Raw genomic sequence first — 11,161 nt, 5'->3', positions numbered from 1 at the left:
GTTCATTGCTAAGAATTCTTATTCATTGTGTCCCTGGCTTCCATGACACAAGCTCTTAGCATCCTTCTTCAGTGCCTTTTTTTGATATCTGCCTTTTTCACTCTTATTCCTGTTATTATGGTAGCATAAGAAATTATTTCTAAACTGAGGTGCCTGGTGGCTCAGTCGGTTAAGCATCTGACTCTTGTTTTCAGCCCAGATCATGATCTCACAGTTTGTGAGATTGAGCCCCACATCGGGCTCTGCACTGAGAGTGTGGAGTCTGCTTGGAATTCTCTCTCTCCCTCTCTCTCTGCCCCTTCCTTGCTTTCTCTATCTCTCTCTCACAATAAATAAATTAACTTAAAATTAAGAAATTATCTTCAAAATTAGTAGTGTAAAACTACCATTTATTATGTTCGTGGATTCTGTGGGTCAGGAATTCAGATGAGAAATAACAAGATTGGCTTGCCTCTGCTCAGTGATGTCTGGGCAGGCAGGTAGGCTGAGCTGGAATTATCTGAAGGTTGGTTTGCCCCCATGTCTGGTGCTTTATGCTGGCTTTTGGCTGAGGGCCTCATTTCCTTTTCATGTAGGCCTTCTATGTGGACTTTCAACATGGGCTAGTTGGCACTTCCTCACAGCACTGAGGCTGGTTCCAGTGGATTTTATCCCCATAAAGAGTAGGCCAGACAGGAGCTATTACTTTGAAGGATTTGTCTTACAAATAATATAGCATCATTCCTGCCATATTCTATTGGTAAGGAGTAGTCACAAGCCCAGATTCACTGGAAATATTCTTCGGTGAAAACACTGAGTACAAAAGATTGAATTTCTTTCTCCAAATTAAAGAGAATTTTATTGATTTATTTCTTTAGAAGAGTAAAATTTTAGTACTCTTTAAGCACATACAATATGAGTCTGCTGGTCAGCAGCTTTTTCACTGATTACATGCATAAAAATGTTTAAGAAGAACACAGGTACAATTACACATTCTGCAACCTAAAATTTTCTATGTTAACTTCAGAAAATATTCTTATATTTATTGCCAATTGTTTAAGACGAGCTCATTTCTTCTATTGAGTCACTGGGTAATTTTAAGAAAATTGATTTTCCTTTTGTTTTCCCTGAAATGAATTCTCAAAAGACAATTTTCAATTGCTTAAATTTGTTGGTGATGTGGCTGAAACCCCAATTAAGGAAAATTACCAAATTTTAGAACCTTTGATCTTTAGCCAACCATTTGCTGGAAGAAATTGACTTTGGGTGATGAAAGTACATTACATTTATAACCAAAGTTGTTGCAAGGATAAATTCTGAGACTGGTCCAGAGAACCAAATACTGTCATTGCTCCCAAATGGATTATGATTGAAAACTCATCCAGATGTCCCTATGTACTTAGAAGAGTCTAGTTGATGATCTCCCTAGAGCTAAGTAACCTGGAGGCAGGTTGTGAAGCATTAAAATATTAAAGTTTAAAGTCCATTAATAGGTCAGAAAGGGAAATGAAAAGACAGAAATGAGGAAAAAGTACGGTGATACTTTCATTGTAAAGTCAAATGGCAGAAGGTCAGGAATGATGATTTTGTTTACATTATTAACTATTTTATTATTTTTTAAAAGTTTATTTATTTATCTAAGAGAGAGCAAGAGAGAGCGCGTAAGTGGTGGAGGAGTAGAGAGAGAGAGAGGAGAGAGAGAGAGAATCCCAAGCAGGGTCCACATCACAGAGCTTGATGCAGGGTTTTTTCCCACAACTCTGGATCATGACCTGAGCCAAAATTAAGAGTCAGATGCTTAACCGACTGAGCCGTCCAGGCACCCCTGAACTACTTTATCATTTATAATGATACTTTGCATTCACAGGACTATGCCTACAAAGTAAGGATTTCAGTGTGCTTTGTAGATGAATACTATCATTCTTATGAGAGATCTTAGGGAAAAAAACTATATTTGTATAAAATTGGCAAAATAGACTACAAGTCAAAGCCCTCTTAGAATGATTCACCTTATTAGTTAACAGGTGACTGTGGTTTCTGGAATTCTGGGTTTCTTATTTCAGATCAAAATTCAAAACATAGAGCATGAAAGTATCTCCAGAAAATTCATGATTGAGAACGTTTTCCTTATAAATTCTTACTTTTATTGTACCATGAGGAATTTAGTTTAAAAAACGTAGCAACCATAGTTGAGTTTTCCTGAGATGTTTATTTCTTTTCCAAGTCTTGGTGAAAAGTAAATACAATATATTTATATGTAGCTGGGGTTAGAAGACTATAATTGGTGACTGGTTTGAAGACCATCAGGGGATTCTGGTCAATAACCATTAGTATCTTAGTGGTCAGGGTTGAGAAGCAGATATTTGATTTTTAAAATTCAATAGAAATAAAGTTTTCTATCACAGGCTCTTTCTACATAGATCACATGAAATTGAAAATTGGGAAAAGCCCACTACTAAAACCATCATTTATATTATTAAAGCAAAAAAAAAAAAAGGAAGTATTTTGGTTTTGCAACTATTATATTTTTTCCAGTAGGAATTTATGTTCTCATAAACTGTGCTTTTAATTTCTCCAGCTTTGGGGGATCTTCCTTCTCTCAGAATTTAATAAGACAGCACTGATTTCCCATTCCATATCCTGTTGCAAGTCCAACACATCAAAAACTCTCAGGCTTTTCAGAGAATTTGCGAACCTTTGGTGGCTACCCCTTCTGAGCTCTGGCTCTTGTGGACTTCTCAATCCTTCCTCACTAGTACAGCTTTTCTGGATTATTTTGGCTAACTGAGAAGTTTACCACATGCTATAGAATAAGAAACTACTTGAAATTGTATATTAGTGATCTCTGCTTTTAAAGGCCTTGACCATCTTTGTTATAAAAGGAAATTTCTTACTTACCCCCTTTCTCCTAAGAACTTGTCTGCTATGATTTGTCAAGTTCCACTCTTACCCTCCTAATCCTGAACTTTTCCCCTTAATTACCTTTGCCCTAGACTGATCACCTCTTCCTTGGGCTGCTGCTGGAAAAATCAAAATAGTTGTTAACTTTGTTGTGAAGATCTTATTAGCTCTCTTTTGCTCAATCTTCTTCCTGCCTGAGTTTTTTTTTAGGTTAAAACAAAATTACCAATAAACAATAAAATAGACCATTATAACGATCTTCTAAGTAAATTTACTTTCTGTCTGAATCTAATTCTTAACCATACAGAACCAGCAGAAGCTTAGAAAGTACAGTTTTTGTTTAACACGTCCAGTTAGAGTTGCCTCAGGAGGGCTCATCTTCTAGAATAGGGGTCTCAATGAGTGTAAGGGAAGATATAAAGTTGTTTTTCTCCTATTTTTTAAGGGTAAATTTTCCTAGTTCATATGTCGATCTATTTTGGACATGATCCTAGAAACTGTGAATATTATGTTGTAGAGACTTTGATTTTTATTATATTCTTCTAAAGGATTTTTATGATTTTGTTTAGCATGCAGTTAACTCACTTAGACTCAAACTGAAAGTGCTTTATCACCTGTAGTGTTGGCAGTTCAAATTCCTGTTTAGTTCTTTAAGCCTTATATGCAATCTGTACAGTCTTTTCTCTATATGCTTGGTTCAGGGGTCAGACCGAGGCTTGGGCAGGATTCATACTTAAAATTTAGAGGTCCGTCTTTTCTGGTTTATCTCCTCTATGACACCTCCCTTCACTGGTTCCTTAGGCCAGAAAGATGGTAGGTTTTACATAAGAATTTGAATCATCCTGCACTACACTGAGACTGATGTCCTTCAGATCAAAACCAAAGAAATGGGGACTCATTCGTGTCAGTGTCCTCCTCCAAGGTAAAACTTCTCCCCAAAGCATGCCTGCTTTTTGTTCAATTTTCATGGTCTTTAATGTATTTAAACATTGTATCCAGAGTTTATAGCGATCTGCTAGAGAGCTGGTTTTTAGGAGCCTGTTCCACTATACCTGAACTTTCTTTTAAATATTTTTTTTATGATGCCTCCAGAATGTCCTCTGTAATATATTTGGTCACAGCCCAAGATTAAGAATTAATAGCTTAACCTCAGTCTCTGTTTAATTATATGAAATGTTAGAAATAATAATAAATAACCATACTGTCATTTGTTAACTATGTACTAGTCAACAAATGTGTTGTATTTTATGCTAAGTGCTTTAAAGACATTACCTCATCAAATCCTCATTATATCACTATGTAGCCATATCAAGAGGGAGTATTAACTCAGTTTTATAGATGAAAGAAATGAAGCTTCAAAGAACTTAAATAATTTTCTCAGGCTTCCCCAGATATGAATCTAGCTCTCTCTGATGCCAGAATCTGAGCTTTTAAGCACTAATCAATGTGCCTGTTTGGATTGTTTTTAGGAGTAGAAACTAGTGAAACTCATAATAACATAATCTATAAATCTAGAGCTGTAGTAAAGACCTGCCATGGCAATATTTAGAAGCATGCAAGTAGTTTTCAGTAAAGCACTCAAAATTTTTAGAACTGGGTTTTTCTTTGCCATGGTCATGCAGAAGTGGTTTTGCCATTATGCTGAAACCATGGTTTTTTAGACTTAAATTCTTGCTTATTGTTAGAATGAGTGTAGAGATGGGCTTTTAAATTAGAAGTACTTTTACATATTTGGAGTTAGAGTTTAAAAGCACGGGGAAGGTGAGCAAAGAAAAGGCTGTATATAGTGAGAGTACCAGACAAGGAAACATTAAGCTAAGCAGAGCATTTTTATGCTGTGGTTAAAAAGTTTTATCAGTAGCACCAGGTGGCTCAGTTGGTTGAGCACCTGACTCTTGATTTCAGCTCAGTTCATGGTCCCAAGGTCATGGGATTGAGCCCCACATCAGGCTCTGTGCTGAGCGTGGAACCTGCTTAAGATACTCTCTCTGTCTCTCTCTCTCCCTATGCCCCTCTCCCATGCTTGTGCTCTCTCTCTTAGAGACATAATTAATTAATTAATTAATTAATTAAAAAGCTTTACCTACTTGTCTTCTCACACTGGAGGAGGAAGGAAAATAACAACAACAAAAACAACAACAATAATAGCAATTAACACTTATTAAGTATTAATAAGCGCTGTCTTATTTATTTCTCACAAAAATCCTCTGAGGTAGGTAACATTACTGTCCCTATATAACTGGTGGAATTATGAAATCTAATTAAAGTAAATATCTTGGCCAAGGTTATATAAATAGTAAACATGGATCTGGATTTGAACCCAGTAGTGTGAATTCTGAATCACTCTATCACTTGTCATGACAGTATTTTCCTATTTGAAAAAGGAAGTTCTTACCACTTCTAGGTATATTCTATGAAGTTATTGGATCATTTTAGCTTTATTGGTATTGGGACAGTTTTCCATGTGCCCCAGCTCTTTTCAGTTGAGTATCATCAAAGAGGCAGGCTGTTATAAAGAAGCATGGGGAAAGTTTTCATTCTTCAGCAAGGGCTGGGAGAGGCCATATAATGTTCTGTCCCCATTCAACAACCCCCAGACTGCTAGGCTGCTAGAAAATTGGGAAGGATAAATTAGGAACAGATAAAACAAAGAGTCTTAACATGTTATGAGCTCTTAGAATTTGTCATCTCACATGTGGCATACATTCTACCAACATAGAACTTTCTTAAAGAATTAAAATAGGTAAATTTATTAATAATCCCCCCAAATCAAGAGAAATGCACTGTTCTTAAGGGTGTACTTAGTCTTTTGTGGGTCTCCTGCTCTCTGTAATCCCTATTTTGGGCAAAGTTCTGGGAACATGGTTAAAGTCTGACCTTTAGACATTAGGAAATGTGAAGAAAGCTATACTTTCACTGCACGAGTGTATATACATATTTAAGGGCTCCTAAAGACTTAATATACAACCAAAAATTTCAATTATAACACAAACTACACTTATGTCAATAAGGGAGCATGTATGTAGATTTGCAGAGAAGAATAATGATTACTTTCTCAGCAATACTTTCTGAAGAATAGTTAGATTTTAAATATGCAACACATACTGGCAAAATAAATAACAGTTGCTTGCTATTTCTTTAATGACCATATAGTAATATCCACAAGAGATTGATATCATAAATCTAGCTTCTAGCTTCACAAATCTCTTCTAGCTTCAAACTGCTTCATGTGTAGCAAACATGGGTCTGCACAAAATAGATTAAAAACCATCACTAAATGTATGTAAAGAAGTAGCCAACTAATTATTACATGTAGAATTTCTTCTTTTTCCTTCTTTTCCGTTATTTTAATGGGAATACTTATGGAAGCCACATATATTGAATTTTGGTTTTTTGGTACTGCTCCCATTTCTCATAAAATTTGTTAAAGTTTGTTCATGCAATATATATTAAATTATATCATTATAAATAATTTTGAATATATAAGTCTAATTCAAGGATAAGTCTTTGGTCAAACAACATATTTTGACTTTATAAATATGGCCATAATTGATATAATGCATGTCAAAGTTTGAAAATATAGCTCAGTATTAAGTAATCTATTAATGTAATATACCACATTAATAAATTAAAGGAGGAAAAATGATTATGTGATAGATGTTGAAAAAGTATTATATAAGATTCAACATTCATTAATGATAAAGATACTGTTAGGAAACCAGGCAAAAGAAGAATATCTTCAATTTGATAAAAGGTTATTTTTGAAAAATAAATATATTGGTGACATTTTAAAAAGCATTCCTAGTAAAGTTAAGAAAAGCATAAGTAATTCCTCAATCTTTGCTTCTTTTCACCAATTTACTGGAGGTCCTAGCCAGAGAAATAAGAGGAGAAAAGAATAAGAGCTGTATTTGCAAATTTTATCGGTGTCTACATAGAAAAATCCCAAAGAATCCAAGACAAACCAATAAAATGAGTAAGTGTCATCAGTAAGATTTCATGAAACACAAATGGTTAACAAACATGAAAATCTACTCCACCTTATTAGTCATCAGGATAGACATTTGATACCAGTCAAACTGATGAAAGTCTGAAGATACCATGAATTGATGAAGATACAGGCAAACAGGAATTTTCATGCATTGCTGGTGGAATTAGAACTTGACACAATCATTTTGGAAAATAAATTTGCATTTTCCAGTTAATTTAAAGTGAGTCCACCCTGTGTGCTCCAGAAGAACTCTTACATGTTCACAAGCAGACTTACACAGCAATATTTATAGAAGCATTTCTCATAATAGTGAACAATTTGAGGCAACCTAAATATAAAGCAATAGGATAATAGACAAATTATGCTTTATTCATACAATGGAATAAAATACAGCAGTGAAGTGAATGATCTATACCTACTGGTATTAATACAAGCAAAAAAAGTTACTGAAAAATATGTTTACTATGTTACTATTGATATAACATTTGTAAAAAGTGAAACAATACAAAAATATTAATGGAATAAAAGTCTGCACTGTCTTGCACAACTTCAAGAAGCACCATTCACATGACTTCATTTGCAGTGGAACTCCCATTCAATGTAACAGGAATGGTGCTTCTTGGAGTCTTGCAATGCAGAACCCCTGGTAGTTGGCTCTGGGAGAGCAGAAAAGGGCAGGGAGGAGTGAAGTGGACCCCAGCGTATCTGTAATGTTGATTAACTCCCATGCTCAGAAAGATTTGCATTTCTGCCTCTCCCCATATCACTTGTAGAAAAAGAATTTCAAAATAGACACACCCAGAGAGAGATGTTAACTGAATTTGAATAAATATGTATAGGAGTGAGAAGATAAAAGGTTTTCTTATGGTCAAAGTGTGAAAATTAATTTAATATTGGCTTTAGTACCAAATTAGTTAAGGCAGCAGCTAGGTTATTGTTGGAATAAAATTGCACAACATATCTCAAATCAAATATGGGTGCTATTTTGAATTATCCATGTCATTGCATTTTCCCTTTGAGGTACTGGTATGAAACCATTAAATCTCAAAATACTATATTGTCATAGGTTTCAGACATTCATAGAAGGAAGGCACTCAGTAGGAGCATTTGGCAGAATTCATCTCCTTTGAAAGGGAATTAATCACTAGCATTTTAGCAAATCTTTATTTGGCAAAAAGATTAGAAGTAATTTGAGCAGTAGATATATTAGAAATTTGCTCAGTTGGGGTAGTGGTCTCTGAATTTTAAAAACTGTACTTTGAGCAGATGCAAACAGAGAGGAGCCAAAATCTCTGTGCATAAAATATCAGTTGAGATGTAAAGGAGTGACATGTCTGATGTGTCCCATTGTGGGAGGTCTGAATGGACCAGAAGAGCACCAGGTACAGAAAGAAAGGTGAGGGTGTGGACAGAGCAATGAAATGTCAGATAATCCTAATATTTCACCACTATCCTGAAGATGGGTTAATGAATAATTACAAAAATCTTACTAGAAATGCATCCAAATATTATTTGTAATGTGCCATATCTGTTATATTAAGAATGTTAGATATTAACAAATGTTGATGAAGAAATGGATGGAGAGTGCAGTGTCTGAACAAGGTGGTTTCACTAAATGCCAGTGCCTCAACTGAATGGGTAAGGTAAGAACACTTTTTACAAAATGATGCTCAAACAGGTCCATTTTGTTTGAGATATTCCATAATATTTATACAGTTTTATTTTATACATGTTTTCTTACATCTGCATGCATACAAACACTGTTAGCAAATTAATACAAGCATCCTTCCAAGATCTTAAAATTAGCTTCACCACATTCAGAATATTTTTGTGGAGCAATAAGCTAGGATGTTCTTGAATGAATTTATTAGCTAGACCATGTCAGTTACATCCCTCTGAGTCTCAGCTCAGAGACTGAGACTCAGAGACAGTGTGCTGTATTTCTTACCAAGGAATATTTAATATGCAGAAATTGGTGGTATGGGTGGTAATTTTAACCCAAAGGAATAAAATAAAAATTACTTGCTTCTGAAATTGTGACTTTCAGCTGTTCTTTCTTTTTAATAAAAGTCAGAATTAGACATGTTCTCAATGAAATTCACCTAGCTTGTCTACTGGACCAGTGTCTAGCTTATTAAATCCAGTTGGCTTGAGCCTTGTGCCAGGGACACAAAATTTGTAAGTGTTTTCTCTCCAAGAGCAGTAGAGCTTCGGCTGCCTTTGTGACACAGGCCCCTAGAAAATCATGCACGATATATACAGGCATACCCTTTGACTCCTGGGACAGCATCGTTACTTTTTAACATGAAGGGCAGCATGAAACATAGAAAGAAATGAATGAGCACATAAAAGGTATTTCCTCTACATAACCTGAGTATCTGAAAGCCTTGCTGTGCACCTGCACTGCCATGTGGAAAACTGCTGGCTGAGTCCACAGGCATGGGCACTGCCTGCAGCTCACAGCTGGGCTGCTTTGCCTTCATTTTTGCTGCTGCAGGCACTTTTTCCTCCATGAACCTCCACGAACCTTTCCTTTGGTAAAGGCCTGTTCAATTCTTCTCATGTTAACTTGATACTGGAGGATTGGGAACTGTCAGGCAAAGTCTTTCTTGTGATATTACCATTTCCAAGAGCCATTAAAATATCCCTGTTACCTGTCTGTGTATGTAGACTCTGAGTTCAGCAAAGGAGCAAAATATAAGGGGTAAATGGTACTAAAGCCTAACTGCACTTGGGAAACTTTGATTTTTCTGTCTGCTGGCTTCTAATGTCACTGTCAAGATGTATTGGACTTCTCTCTTTCTCAATATCTCATAATAAAAATCATGGTAATTATAGCTAAGAACATTAGGAAAAGATTAATCAAGACCTCAAGAACTAGAGGTATCTCATACCATTCTGAATAGCAGGGATGATGAGTCCGGGTCCCTCCTGCTCAGAGCCTTGTCACTCCCTGGTCCCTGAGGGCTTGCAGAACTCCACCTGAATTTTGAAAAACCTCATAAACTCTCATTAACTGGCCTCATAAACTCTCTTATTACAGCAAGTGCAGGTAAAATGAAGGAATTACCAAAAGGTATGTAGTTGCTAACTTACTATAAGTTATAGTTATAGGGCAAGAATATAGATCTCCTGCTTCAGCCAAAGTGTATTTCCTACTGCACCGCAATGTATCCTATAAAATGGAAAAGGTTTAATTTGTTGTGTTGTTGTTGTCATGGAAGAAAATGGTACTCAGTGCTCCTGTGCCTCATGAGGTTATGAGGTGGCAGTGATGAAGCAGTGTAGTGTGCTGTATTTCTTACCAAGGAATATTTAATATGCAGAAAGCAGCATATCAGAGCTGAACCCATAATTGGGCCTTCTATGGGGTAGGTGGGTCAGGGGATTCCTGAGAATATGGCATTTTCATTACTTTATATTCTTAAGGGCTTCTCTTTTGGTTTAAAAGAGAAGGAGGAATTTTTTTTTCCCCATAGGAATCTAAAAGAGGAAACTGAGGTGAGCAAAGGAAATGGAATGACACCAGCCATCCTCTCCAGCGCTGGTGGTGGGTTCTCATGGAGAGAACATGAAAGAACAGTTTGCACAACCAATCTTGTGAGACTCTGAGCATAAGAAGTAAGAGGCAGATCCCAGGAGAGGGAATCTGCTCACTCGGCAGAGACAGAAGCCTCATCAGCAGCCCTAAACACAGGCAGCTTTGGAAGCCTTTCCCTGGATCTAGCAGTTTTCCAAGTTTGGTTCCCACACAGGGCTCTCTGTATACTTCCCCCTCAATGTGCCATTCACTCACATGGCTTCCATTATCACCTAGTCTGCTATTGACTCCCAAGTTAATCTTGCTTAGGCCTCCCTGTGCTCCTCACTCAAAATGCCAACTCCCTAATTCAAATCTATGCTGTTTCCTGGGCACCTCACAACACACTTCTCGTCTTCCATTCTCCATCTCTGTCTGTAATGCCCTCTCTACAGCCCAATCAGACCCAGAGCCATCTCAAGTTCCTTTATACCCCTTTCCACATCTAAGCTTTGGGCATGTCTGTCCAATCTACCTCAAGACTGAATTCCTGCACCTCCTACTCTCCATTAGTGATCCAGACCACCATCATCTCTTGCCCAAAGAACAAAAACAGTATCTAGATGATCCCTGCTTTGAGTTGTTTAATTCATGATCCACACAAGTGCCGGAGATGTTTCTAAAATGAAAACTTTTGTCATGCCACTCACTCCCTGGTTAAAATGTCTTCAGTTACATCCAATTACCCTTTAGATAAAACACAACTTTAA

This window comes from Lynx rufus, unplaced genomic scaffold (genome assembly GCF_022079265.1).
Source record: "Lynx rufus isolate CCGP_SWC_20201006 ecotype Redwood Valley unplaced genomic scaffold, mLynRuf1.p SCAF_29, whole genome shotgun sequence".
NCBI classification, from domain to species: Eukaryota; Metazoa; Chordata; class Mammalia; order Carnivora; family Felidae; genus Lynx; species Lynx rufus.
This window is presented reverse-complemented; position numbering follows the sequence as displayed.